A 13,075-nucleotide genomic window follows, 5' to 3' on the forward strand; every position below is an offset into this window, starting at 1 on the left:
TGAGCAAAACTAATGGTTGGTCAGTTTGACTAGTTTTATGAAATTCAGAACCACTAAGACGTGCTTTAGATTAGGTTAATTTCATTACTATTGACAGATTTGACGAGAATTTTGGATTTATTTATCTTTGTTTCTCGAATTTTTAACGCCAGTATTCAAAAACAAACAATCCTAACAGCAATAAAATATTATATCTCAAACATTAAAAATTATAACTAAAAAACGTATGAAAATTGACTAAATTAAATAGCCTACTTGAAATTTCAAAGTTCAATGTAAAAGACCTGATAACATAAAATAAAAATAATCTGATGTGGTTAGCACATAACCGACCGCAATCTTTATTGTCTAGTTATATGAAAATAATCCCGCTAAGAAGTGCAGTTCCCGAAGCCTGATATATTACAAAAGTTGATCAATCCGTGCCATTGTTCAAATAAACTTACATATAAAATTTCATCAAAATTGGTTCAGCCGAACTTGAGATACACGCGAGTTATATATACTCCTCATCCAAATTTAAGTGTCACAAGTTCTATTGAAAATCTTTCAAAAAAATTCGTTTCCCACGAATTTTTAAATGAAAGAAACTCAGTCGCCACTATAAGTGGTCAACAACTCATCAGTAAAATAAATAAAGATAAAAAATTAGAATTGACTTAAAAACACTTTAATTGAATTTCATTATTTAAACCTTTTATTTCTTGTTTTTACTTTTTATATGAACTTACTTAAAATCTCAAAATATAACATTATTGTCCAACGATGTTCCCACATAATTTGCTGATACAGTTATTTTTAGAACAACTATGGAAATGTGAGAAATCTGTTGAACAACATTAATAACAACAGCAACAAATGCAATAGTAAAATAGTTTTTTTATCATAAACCATATAGTATAAAGTTACTTATGGAAATATTTTTATTATAAGAAATAGGATCTTTTCCATAAGAGAAAAGATCACAAAAATTAAATAACACATTTTTATACCCTGCACTTCGTGAAGGGTATATTAACTTTGGTATGGAGTTTGTAACTACTTGAAGGAGTCATCTGCGGTATGGACATATATATATATATATATTCTTGCTCAGCATAAAATTCTGCGTCGATTTAGACATGTCCGCCTGTTCGTCCGTCCGTCCGTCCGTCCGTCCGTCCCTCCGTCCGATCGCACGATAACTCAATAACGAATAATGCAATCGACACCAAACTTTCACAAGTTGCTTGTTTTGTGCCAAGGACGAACGCTATTGTTATTGGACTAATTCGGACAACGGGTTCGGGTAGCTGCCATACAACTCAAAGAGTTTATTTTAAATATTTCAAAAACTAATAAAGGTACAAATATAAAATTTTGAATACATGTGTCCAATTATATTTTTCATATGCTCTAAAAATTTTAATAGTATACCTGCACCGGTTCGGGTGGCTGCCATACAACTCCAAAAGCAAATTTTTTATATTCGGCAAAATAATAAAGTCAGCTTCATGAAACTTGGCAGTCATGTGTCTAATTATAGGTCAGACATATATCTGAAGTTTTAGTGGAAGTGCTTGACAGGTTCGGGTACCTGCCATACAACTCCAAAAGCTTATTTTAAATATTTGGAAAAATAAACAAGTTAGATTCATGAAACTTAGCAGTTGTGTGTCCAATTATAGATCAGATACATTTGCGAAGTTTTAGTGGAATTGCTTGACAGGTTCGGGTAGCTGCCATACAACTCAAAGAGTTTATTTAAAATATTTCAAAAACTAATAAAGGTACAAAGATAAAATTTTGTATACATGTGTCCAATTATATTCTACATATGCTCTAAAAATTTTAATGGGATAGCTGTACCGGTTCGGGTGGCTGCCATACAACTCCAACAGCAAATTTTTTATATTCGGCAAAATAATAAAGTCAGATTCATGAAACTTGACAGTCATGTGTCCAATTATGGGTCAGATATATTTCTGAAGTTTTAGTGGAATTGCTTGACAGGTTCCGGTACCTGCTATACAACTCCAAAAGCTAATTTTAAATATTTGGAAAAATAATAAAGTCAGATTTATGAAACTTGACAGTTGTGTGTCTGTTATAGGTCAAACATATCCGTAAAGTTTCTATAGAATGGTTTTACAGGTTTGAGTAATTGCTACACAACAACGAAAGGTGCAGGGTATAATTCAATCGGTTTATACCGACTGAAACGTTTTTACTTCTTCAGTCTTAGTTTGATAGTGAAAGAGTTGACATAAAAATATTATTATAAGATTTTAGTTTTAAATAATTTGGTAAAATAAAAGTTTTTTGTTTGACGTTAAAAAAATTTATGTTGTCTTTTATTTAAAAAAAGAAATATACATATATTTGATGAACTGCTAAAAACAAACATATAAGTGGCGCAGAACACGGTAGGATTGGTTTCATAGAGTAAATGAATCGAATCTAAACGCTAATTTTAATATTAAAAATAATAATAAAACAAAAAAATTTATTATAAATTAAAATTAATTTTGTTATAAACAAAAACAACTATTAACTTTAAAAAAAAAAAATAATAATAATAAAAGTGTAAAATTAATTGTCCACTTACAAGCAATCTTGGTTGGACTTATAAAATTGATAAACACTAAAACATTTATAACACAAAAACATAAAATAAAAACAACGAAACAAAAAAAAAATAAAAAAACTAAAATAATTTTTCAACTATAATCGAAAATTATAAAATAAAATGGCTCAAGCTCAAAAGCCAGAAGTAACTGTTCAAAACCTATTGGCAGCATTGCGACAAAAAAACCAACAACTGGAGCAACTTGCTTCCGCTTTGCAACAACAGCGAAGCCTTGAGTCTCAACAACTTCTAAAAGATGTCAGGTATATACCAACATTCACCGGAACTGGAGATATCACCATAAATTCATTTATAAGCAGTGTGGATTATTACTGTTCCCAGGCAACCGAAGCTGAAGTTTTAAAATCAATAGTGAGGATAATTTTCTACGAAAAAAATCAAGGCGAAGCTAAGACTGCCATCCTTTCAATTCAAAACCCGGACGACTGGTCAACTATCAAACAAGCACTCAAAAGGAGATATAGGCCTAACATCGAACCATTGCAGATATACCGGACAATTACAAACATCAAAGTAAATACGGTAAGCGATATTTTATTAGAAATTCAAAATATAAAAGCTAAATCAAAAGAATTAAAAATTTATTATGAAGAAGAAAATTATATTAATTTAGATAATGTAGACAGTATCCTTGTAAATACAATTAAAGAAATTACTCAAGGAATACTTTTAGATAAAATATATGAAGAAACCGATTTATTAAAAATTATTGATATATTAAATAAAAGAAAATACGAAGATTCTTGTATTAGACAAGAGTTTACAAAATCCAATCATAGATCGGTTCCTTCAACTTCTAAAACTTCTACTTGGCATAATAAAAATAAAAATAATTTTAATAGTTTTAATAATAAAAACTTTCAAAATAATGTAAATTTTAATAAACACGGTGATAGAAATTTTGATGGTAATTTTAATGGCAGTAAAAATAATAACTTTATGCAAAGATCTGATTTTCTCCGTCATGGGCCAAGCCAATGGTCAAGAAACCTCCGGATGAATTCGGGCCAATATCGCCAACAACGGAATTATCCGAAGCAGGGATCGGTTGAGCCCATGGAGGTGGAAAATATAGAAAAAGCAACACCTAAACAAGAAAATAATATAGATTTTTTTATCAACTAGCCTCGGATGATTTGCCAATGATTAGGGTGACAATTGATAAAATTAAATATTTAGCTTTAATGGACACTGGATCGTCATTCAGTACAGTTGACGATAAAATTAAAAATTTTAAAAAAGTAGAAATTCCGCCAATTAATTTTTCAACAATTAGTGTTAGGGACTCTATATATAGTGAATTACATACATCAGTTTTTGAAGAATTAGAAGCCCCTAAAAATGCATTGATTAGGTGGAAAATAAAAAATTTATTAACCAGTACTTCCGAAATTGAGCACGAAATTGTCACTACGACTGACCAGGCCATTAACTCTAAATTATATAGATTTCCACCTCAACATGAGGAGGAAGTAAGAAAGCAGATTAAAGAAATGGAGGAGCAGGGAATTATTAGGAAAAGTAATTCCAGATATTCAAGTCCTCTCATAGTTATTCCTAAAAAAATGGACAATTCTGGTAAGAAAAAATACAGAATTGTTATAGATTATAGAAAACTGAACGAAGTGACAGTGGACGATAAGTTTCCTTTACCCAATATTGACTCAATATTGGACAAGTTGGGTAAAGCTCAATACTTCAACACATTAGACTTGGCGAAGGGAAAAAATTTTAATTAAAGAAAATGATAGAAAAAAAACTGCTTTCGTCACTCCTCACGGTTTATATGAGTTCAACAGGATGCCATTCGGTTTGAAGAATGCTCCTGCTACTTTTCAGAGACTCATGAATGAAATTTTAAGGGACCACATAAATAAAACTAGTGTAGTTTATCTCGATGATATTCTAATTTTTAGCACCTCGTTGACAGAACATATAAAGTCAATAACGGACACTTTTAAAATATTAGAAGAAAAGAACTTAAAGATTCAGGTTGGCAATTGTAGCCTCATGAAAAGGGAAACTGAGTTTTTAGGCCATATATTAACTGATGAGGGCAATCTTGATTTTGTTGATGAGCTCATCAGTAAAATGAAAAAAAATAAAAAGTTAGAATTGACTTAAAAACACTTTACTTGAATTTCATAATTTAAACCTTTTTTTTCTTGTTTTTACTTTTTATATGAACTTACTTAAAATCTCAAAATATAACATTATTGTCCAACGATGTTCCCACATAATTTGCTGATACAGTTTTTTTTTAGAACAACTATGTAAATGTGAGAAATCTGTTGAACAATAATAATAACAACAACAACAAATGCAATAGTAGAATAGTTTTTTTTATCATAAACCATATAGTGTAAAGTTACTTATGGAAATATTTTTATTATAAGAAATAGGATCTTTTCCATAAGAGAAAAGATCAGAATAATTATATAACACATTTTTTAGTCTTAGTTTGATAGTGAAAGAGTTGACATAAAAAGATTATTATAAGATTTTAGTTTTAAATAATTTAGTAAAATAAAAGTTTTTTGTTTGACGTTAAAAAAAAATTTATGTTGTGTTTTATTTAAAAAAAGAAATATACATATATTTGATAAACCCCCAAAATCAAATATATAAGTCGCGTCCACACACAGACCGACAGGTTGCTAAAAGTAGTTCACTTACACTTCCCTACTATGGAGAAGTGCATTCCCACCGAAAACTCGATATGCAAAATTTGTTGCCATCACATAACCTACCTATTGTATACACAATACGGTCGGTAATAATTTTACACAATATGAAAAAAAGTAAAAAACATATTTTGTTTAAAAACTTATTTCGCAACAACTTGTTTCAATTACCACATATACATATGTACATGTATAGGTACATAATACTACGATTTTTATATAACACTTTTGTTAAATGAATTTAAATTGAATTAAAATTTTTAAAAATAAATGCATATACCTTCATACCTTTAACACCCATGTCCATATAGCATTTGCTTTTGAATTATGTGCGTACATACAAAACTAATAAAAAATACACATAGGTAACATTATCTGAAATAAATTTCGCTTTTTCCTATTTTCATATTTTTTGAATTTTCAAGCGAGCATACATTTTAATGCATAGTTATATAAATACAAAATTAATGCCAATAATAATAATAATAATAATAATAATAATAATAATAATAATAATAATAATAATAATAATAATAATAAATTTAAAATTCTTGATAACAATAGTACAATGCATAAAAATGAACTAAAAGAATGATTCAATTAAAGCGAAATAATATAAAATCATAAATGCATATATCCCATAAAATTATATGAATTTAAAAAATAAAAATTTGATAGTCATTCATTTGCAATTAATGGAAGTATTGAATGAATAAACTCAAAACCTAAATTACAAACAGTATTAAAACGTTTGTAGAGACAAAAAAACTAAGAAAATGAAAAAGAAAAATCTATAAAATTAAATGAAATTCTACCCAATAAAGATTAATATTACAGACTAGTAATCCCTAGAATTGTAGTAAAGTCTCAGAGTCACAAAAATTGAAATCAAAAAGCCATAACCTTACACTTTTTAAATATTTGAAAAAAGCTCCGATATTCCTTATATTTTCAGGCAATTATTGAATACAATAGGAGCAATTAAATTAAAATAATAACGATATCTTCTGAATCGAGGGACATTTACAATACTACGATTATTGACTCTCAGATTGTACGCATTAGTAACAGTTAAATAACCAGATCTAAGGTAAAATCTAAGGTAAGGGTCTTAAAAGTAAAAAAATTCCTAAGGGGCAATATCTTAAATTTTTTAAAAAGAGGGAAATTAGGGGTCAGTCTTCTTTTCTTACATATTATTCGTACAGCACGTTTTTGAATAACTAAATCCTTAAAGTTAGTTTTATTACTAATAACTAGCCTTTTCCTTGCTAATCACTTCCTTAACTAATCCAAGTCAGAATTCATACTTACAACCAAATCAAAATGATTAATACAAGAGTAAGAAAAAGCTACGTCTTTACGTAAGTAAAGACGCAAAAGCTTTGGGAATCAAAATTTAATAAAGTAGAATCAAAATTATCACTGATATCATCATCAGTATCAAAACTAAAACTTGAATTAGAACTGTAAATATTGTTTAAAGGCTAGATATTATTAAAATCAAAATAAATGTATATCACAAGAGAACAAAAATAAAATTAAGAATTTAGAAATTAAAAATCAAAAAATAAGACAATACAAAAATGTAAAAATAAAACAGAAATAGAAAGTAAAAAAAAATTTAAACAACCTTTTATCTTGTTATACTAGGAACATTTGATTAAAATCATGAATGCAACTATAGATATTGTGTATGCTCCTTGTGCTTGGAAAGTCGCAGAAATAATTATCGTGTGCAAACCTGGAAAATCCTCGAGAGAAACAAAGTTTTACAGGCTTATTTCACTATTACTATGTCTAAGCTTTTTGAAAAACTGCTATTAAGGATATTGAAGCCAATAATAGAAAATAGGGGCTTCATACCAAATCATCAGTTTGGATTTGGAAGAAACTATTCTACAATATACCAGCTGCACAGAATAACTAATATTATAGAAAAAAGCTTGGAAAGTAAAGAAATCTGCTCTTCTATATTTCTAAAGCCCAGGCAGTCGGCAAGATATGGTACAAAGGCCTTATATTTAGATTAGATTAGATTAAATTTTCAAGGGAAGGAGTGGGGTAGGAGCCAAGCCACCGCAGCCATTTCTGACTTATTGTAGCCTCCCCACGCACCCACCTATAAAATCCCCGTCCCAACTACAAATCCGGAGATATCCCCGAGGGAGTTGGACAGAAGTTTTCGAACACTTAGGAACCCATATCGAAGACAATGCCGGCGCCGGACAGTCGCAAAGGACACTTTCGCATAATGGCACCCTTTCGTGCCTCGCCTTATGGCAGGCAGGGAAGCATGGCCTTATGGCCCGGCACCCAAATGAACGTGACTCTGTTCTTCGATGCCAATTGCACAAGTGCTGCAAGGCAGCCCAAGACCAGTTTTGCTGTAACTTGAGCGGCATGAAGCGTCAGCAATGCAGCCCTGCTGTCCAAGAATACATAGATGGTACGGTTTTTATACCCCCTTTCTAAACTGACTTTCACACAGATCTCTATTCCATGTATTTCAGCTTGGAACACCATGCAATACATGTCAAAGGTTGCATACGGTCGTCCGCTCGGACACCGTATACACCCAAATCCACACCAGACTCCGTTTTGGACCCGTCTGTATACTACACGCTAGAACCCGATTCAAGAACTCGGCTACCCCGATCCCCGTCCATCGATCGGGAAACAGAACCCTGTACTTGTTGTCGAAGTTGTATCGGGGCAGACAGGCATCCGACATGGTTACTCTTAAAATCGGATCGCTCTCAATGAAGTTTCTGTGAGTCCTGTGGGCCAACTTTCGCCCCGTCAGAAATAGCCACCGTAAGGCCTCGCTCGCTAGTTCGATGTCCATCACCGTTCTGACAGAAGTAGGAATAGATCTATGGCTTCCTGCTGATTTAAACAAGAAGACCATTTTATATTCTTATTTTATTAAAAATCGCAATGATTTTATTTTATGTTATATTACATTTTACTTATTTTAATTATTAATTCATTTATAATTATTATTATTATATTTAACTTATTTTTAATGTTCAAGTTAAAACACTTATAATTATTTTTATTAAACTTAAAGAACACATGCTTATTTTAAATCAACTTAACTGCACTGTGACCATTTATAGAATAGAATATAAGTATAGAATATCAAATCATAATGAGAGAAAAATGAATTTTACAGTTAATTCATTTTTCGAAATTAAACTAAATTATTAATGTGTAAGTGAATCATTATGTAGGTGATTTAAATATACATAATTAAGCCAAGTTTAAGATGTGATGAACGATCCAATGTCTAACAGGTGCGGAATAATCTGAATCCTGAGTAAGGGTTGGATAATTTTTAAAAATTTCACCGTATTCACTTTCCATGACATAATGCAAAGGTGTAACAACGTCAACGTTAGCCTGCGAAACCTCAACCGCTTCCCCGATTTGGTATAACAGAGACGTCAGCGTCCGTGTCGACAAGAAATAAAATGTGGTTGTTAACGTCTCTTACGAATAAGCGGCGTGAAGATTAATTACCGTTATTAGCCGCGACAATAACGGGGCGCTTTAGTTTGGGGAATTCGTTTTTGTACTGGTGGAAGAAGTGTTCGCCTTATGAAAGGAGGCGGAGAATCTACACCGCCCCACACATTTCAGCGCGTCCGAACTTTTGACGGTACGAACATATGGGTTGCCTAGAGGCGGACCTATTTCGACTGGAATTCCGACTTCTAGAACGTCTTCGAAAAGCTGATCCCGTATTTAGTTTTGCTAACATTTCTTCAATCCTCGACAAACGATCTTCAAAATTAAAAGAAGTGTCCGTGATTTGACCCGAAACTGGAGAGCTAGCGCATATATTCGCGTTATTAGTTCTCGAAACTGCATTTGAAAACGCGGATTGAGAAGCCTCATAAATTTTATCCGCTAGAGAAGTGAGCTCATTCATAGGCTTATCACACACGGCCAGTAAGGTGATGTAAATATTGCGCGATAAACGACGAAGCCACAAATTTCTGATAATACTTTCATTAAATGAGCTATCCGCTAGCATCCGCATGGACCAAAAGGCTTCGGATGGCCTACGATCACCAATATCTTCTAAGTCGGAGACATCAAAGGATTTGTAGAATGGGTCTGTTTGATAGCCATTTCCCCGTCGTTCGGCATATTTAAATTGATTGTATAAGGTAGAAGATTTAAAACAAAGAAAAATTTGTATCAAAATAAAATGAAATGTTTATTTCATTTCAGAACGGAACAAAATTTCAGAACGGAAATATAAACTACGAAAAGGTTAAAAAAGAAAAAATTGAAGAATTTTCAATTGAACTTTGATATTAATACTTCTAAAAATATTTTTAATACTTCTAAAAATAAACGAATTGTATTGATAGGGCCCAGTATACACTTAATAGGTCGGTAAGTGTATAAAATGGTGAAATAGTTAAATTGAAATCAAAAAATTTAATAGTATCGATGCAGAAATAGCTATTGCGAATTCAAAAATCTCCTCAAAATAATTTCATATGAATATATGAATCCTCGAATCATAAATTTAAAAAAAAAATTTTAAAATGGAAAGAAAAACTTGGTTTAATTTAATATTATTTTCATTTAAAATTCATTAATTAAATTAGCGTTCAATAAAAAATGGTTTTACTGTATTCACCGAAAAATAAAAAAATAAATATATGGTCACTTGTTTAATTTAATATTATATTAATTTAAAATTCTTTAATTAAATTAACGTTAAATAAAAATGGTTCTACTGTATTCACCAAAAAATAAAAAAAATAAATGTATGACCACTTCAGGTAAAAAAAATATATCAATATGAAAGGTCACAATGCACTTAAATTTTACAATGTATGTATATGTGCATAGCCCAATGTGCATATATGCGTGTTAAATTTGAAAAATTACGTTTTAATATTTCGATATTAAAAAAAAAATAATAAAATTCATTAAATACAATTCCTGTATATGTGTGCCCATATGTATATGGGAATACTTACATACGATAAAGTACTTATATGGGAATATGTAAAAAAATTTTAAAGATGTAATTTATATTTAATAATGTATTTTTTATTTTCTTAGACATTGTTAGAAAATTAATATTAAAAATTTTTAAATTTTTAGAAGTTAAAATTATAGTGTATATGTTATTTTAAAATATAATTAATTAAATAAAATAATATTTGTATCACTAATTAAAAAAATTAATTAACAAACCGAAAATTATAATTGGAAAATTATGATTGTATGTCTTTATTATGCTAGGTAAACGTCTTTTTGACCTAGGTGTATTTTTGAGAAGAAAAACTTTTTTCTAAATAAACAAACATACATACAAATGTTAAAGAAAATAATATATTTTTAATATATTCTAAATATTGCAAAATTTTAAATGAAATATATATAATATGTAATATACATAATTTGATTATAAAATTATATTAAAATCATATTAAAATTTAATATATTACATACATACAATATATTTTATGTTATGTATTTATGTATGTATGCTATGATAAAAATATTTTTATTCTATCATTAATATTTATTAATAATAGTTTAGTATCTAATATAGTAAAAAAATGTTTGAATTAATTTAAGTTTAAGTTTAATTAAAATGAAAAAATGTAATGATTTCGGTTGGTTAATTAGTGAATTATTAAGTTTACTTACTATGTAATTATTTGAAATTTTAATTTTTATTCTTAATTTTTGAAAAACAAAAATTTTCTTTTTTTAAAAACTTAAAATATGTTTTTAAAAAAAGAAAGTTATTGTTTTTTAAAAATAAGAAATGTAAGAAATAAGGAAATTAAGAGAACTTATCTTAATATTGATGATGCTTTCTGGTTGATGAAGTGATGAATGTGTATTGATGATGTTGATTTCGCTTGAAAATGTTGATGAGTGATTAGTTGAACGCAATTGAAGAGTTGAATAGTTGAATGTGCAATTGTTTGATTGAAATTGAAATTGTGAATGTATGATGGAAGTGTCCACGTTGAAATAATTTGTATTATTGGATGATTGTGTATGATTGTGATGATTATGAAAATTCTAACTGATGATGATGAATATTGACTGCATGTAAAATTTTTGTATTATTAATTATAATATATAAGAATATTAACTGCATGTAGAAATTTTAACCAAATGTTTTTATTTAGCCACTATATATTTTTATTTTAAAATTTTTTATTTTTTAATTATTGTTAAAAGAGTTATAATTTTAAATTTAGTATGGTTATCCTTTTTACCGACCGTATTGTGTAAACAAAAGGTAGGTTATGTGATGGCAACAAATTTTGCATATCGAGTTTTCGGTGGGAACGTACTTCTCCATAGTAGGGAAGTGTAAATAAACTATTTTTAGCAACCTGTCGGTCTGTCGGTCTGTCCGTCTGTCGGTCTGTCGGTCTGTGTGTGCACGCGTGTAACTCAAGTTCGGCTGAACCGATTTTGATGAAATTTTATATGTAAGTTTGTTTCCGCCATGGCACGGATCGATCAACTTTTGGTATATATGAGGCCTCGGGAACTGCACTTTTTAGCGGGTCTGTTTTACATTTTTGAACATTTTGAAGAAAATATTCAACCGATTTACTTGAAATTTTATATATAAGCTTAGCTGGACCGTCCGCAAAAATTCGTATGTTTTGGAAGAAATCAGGCATCGGCAACTAGACGTTTACTACGGGCCGAATATACATTTTTGTGTATATAAAGAGAAATAATCAACCGATTTCATTGAAATTTAATATATGAACTCCTCGTATTAAAACAATGAACATTTAAATTTTTTGGAAAGATTTTTCACCACATCCACAGAATCATTTTTCACCATATCCACAGAACAAATTGATGGAATTTCTTAAAATTTGATATTTGAGTTCTGGTTGTTACCGAAACTAACTGGCGAGCATTTCAGGGAATTCGGGTAGCACAGAGCGAAACTCTACTAAGAGCCAAATTTACATTTTTCTAAGTATATTAACTATAAGCTTACTAATGTCCTAAAAATTGGAAAGAAGTATTTAACAGACATTTTTATAATATTCTGTAACACTTTCATTTAACTAGACAATACACAATGCGGTCGGTTATGTGCTGACCACATCAGATTTTTTTATTGTAATATTATGTTTATAAATTTTATAATAAAGTTTTAATAATTGTTATTTAGAAATTTGCCGTTTTGTTTATTAGATTTTATATATTTATAAAATATATCAGTATTTCACTTTAGTCTTCCATGACATAATGCAAAGGTGTAACAACGTCAACGTTAGCCTGCGAAACCTCAACCGCTTCCCCGATTTGGTATAACAGAGACGTCAGCGTCCGTGTCGACAAGAAATAAAATGTGGTTGTTAACGTCTCTTACGAATAAGCGGCGTGAAGATTAATTACCGTTATTAGCCGCGACAATAACGGGGCGCTTTAGTTTGGGGAATTCGTTTTTGTACTGGTGGAAGAAGTGTTCGCCTTATGAAAGGAGGCGGAGAATCTACACCGCCCCACACATTTCAGCGCGTCCGAACTTTTGACGGTACGAACATATGGGTTGCCTAGAGGCGGACCTATTTCGACTGGAATTCCGACTTCTAGAACGTCTTCGAAAAGCTGATCCCGTATTTAGTTTTGCTAACATTTCTTCAATCCTCGACAAACGATCTTCAAAATTAAAAGAAGTGTCCGTGATTTGACCCGAAACTGGAGAGCTAGCGCATATATTCGCGTTATTAGTTCT

Source organism: Condylostylus longicornis, unplaced genomic scaffold (assembly GCF_029603195.1).
Source record: "Condylostylus longicornis isolate FDR11 unplaced genomic scaffold, ASM2960319v2 ptg000125l, whole genome shotgun sequence".
NCBI classification, from domain to species: domain Eukaryota; kingdom Metazoa; phylum Arthropoda; class Insecta; order Diptera; family Dolichopodidae; genus Condylostylus; species Condylostylus longicornis.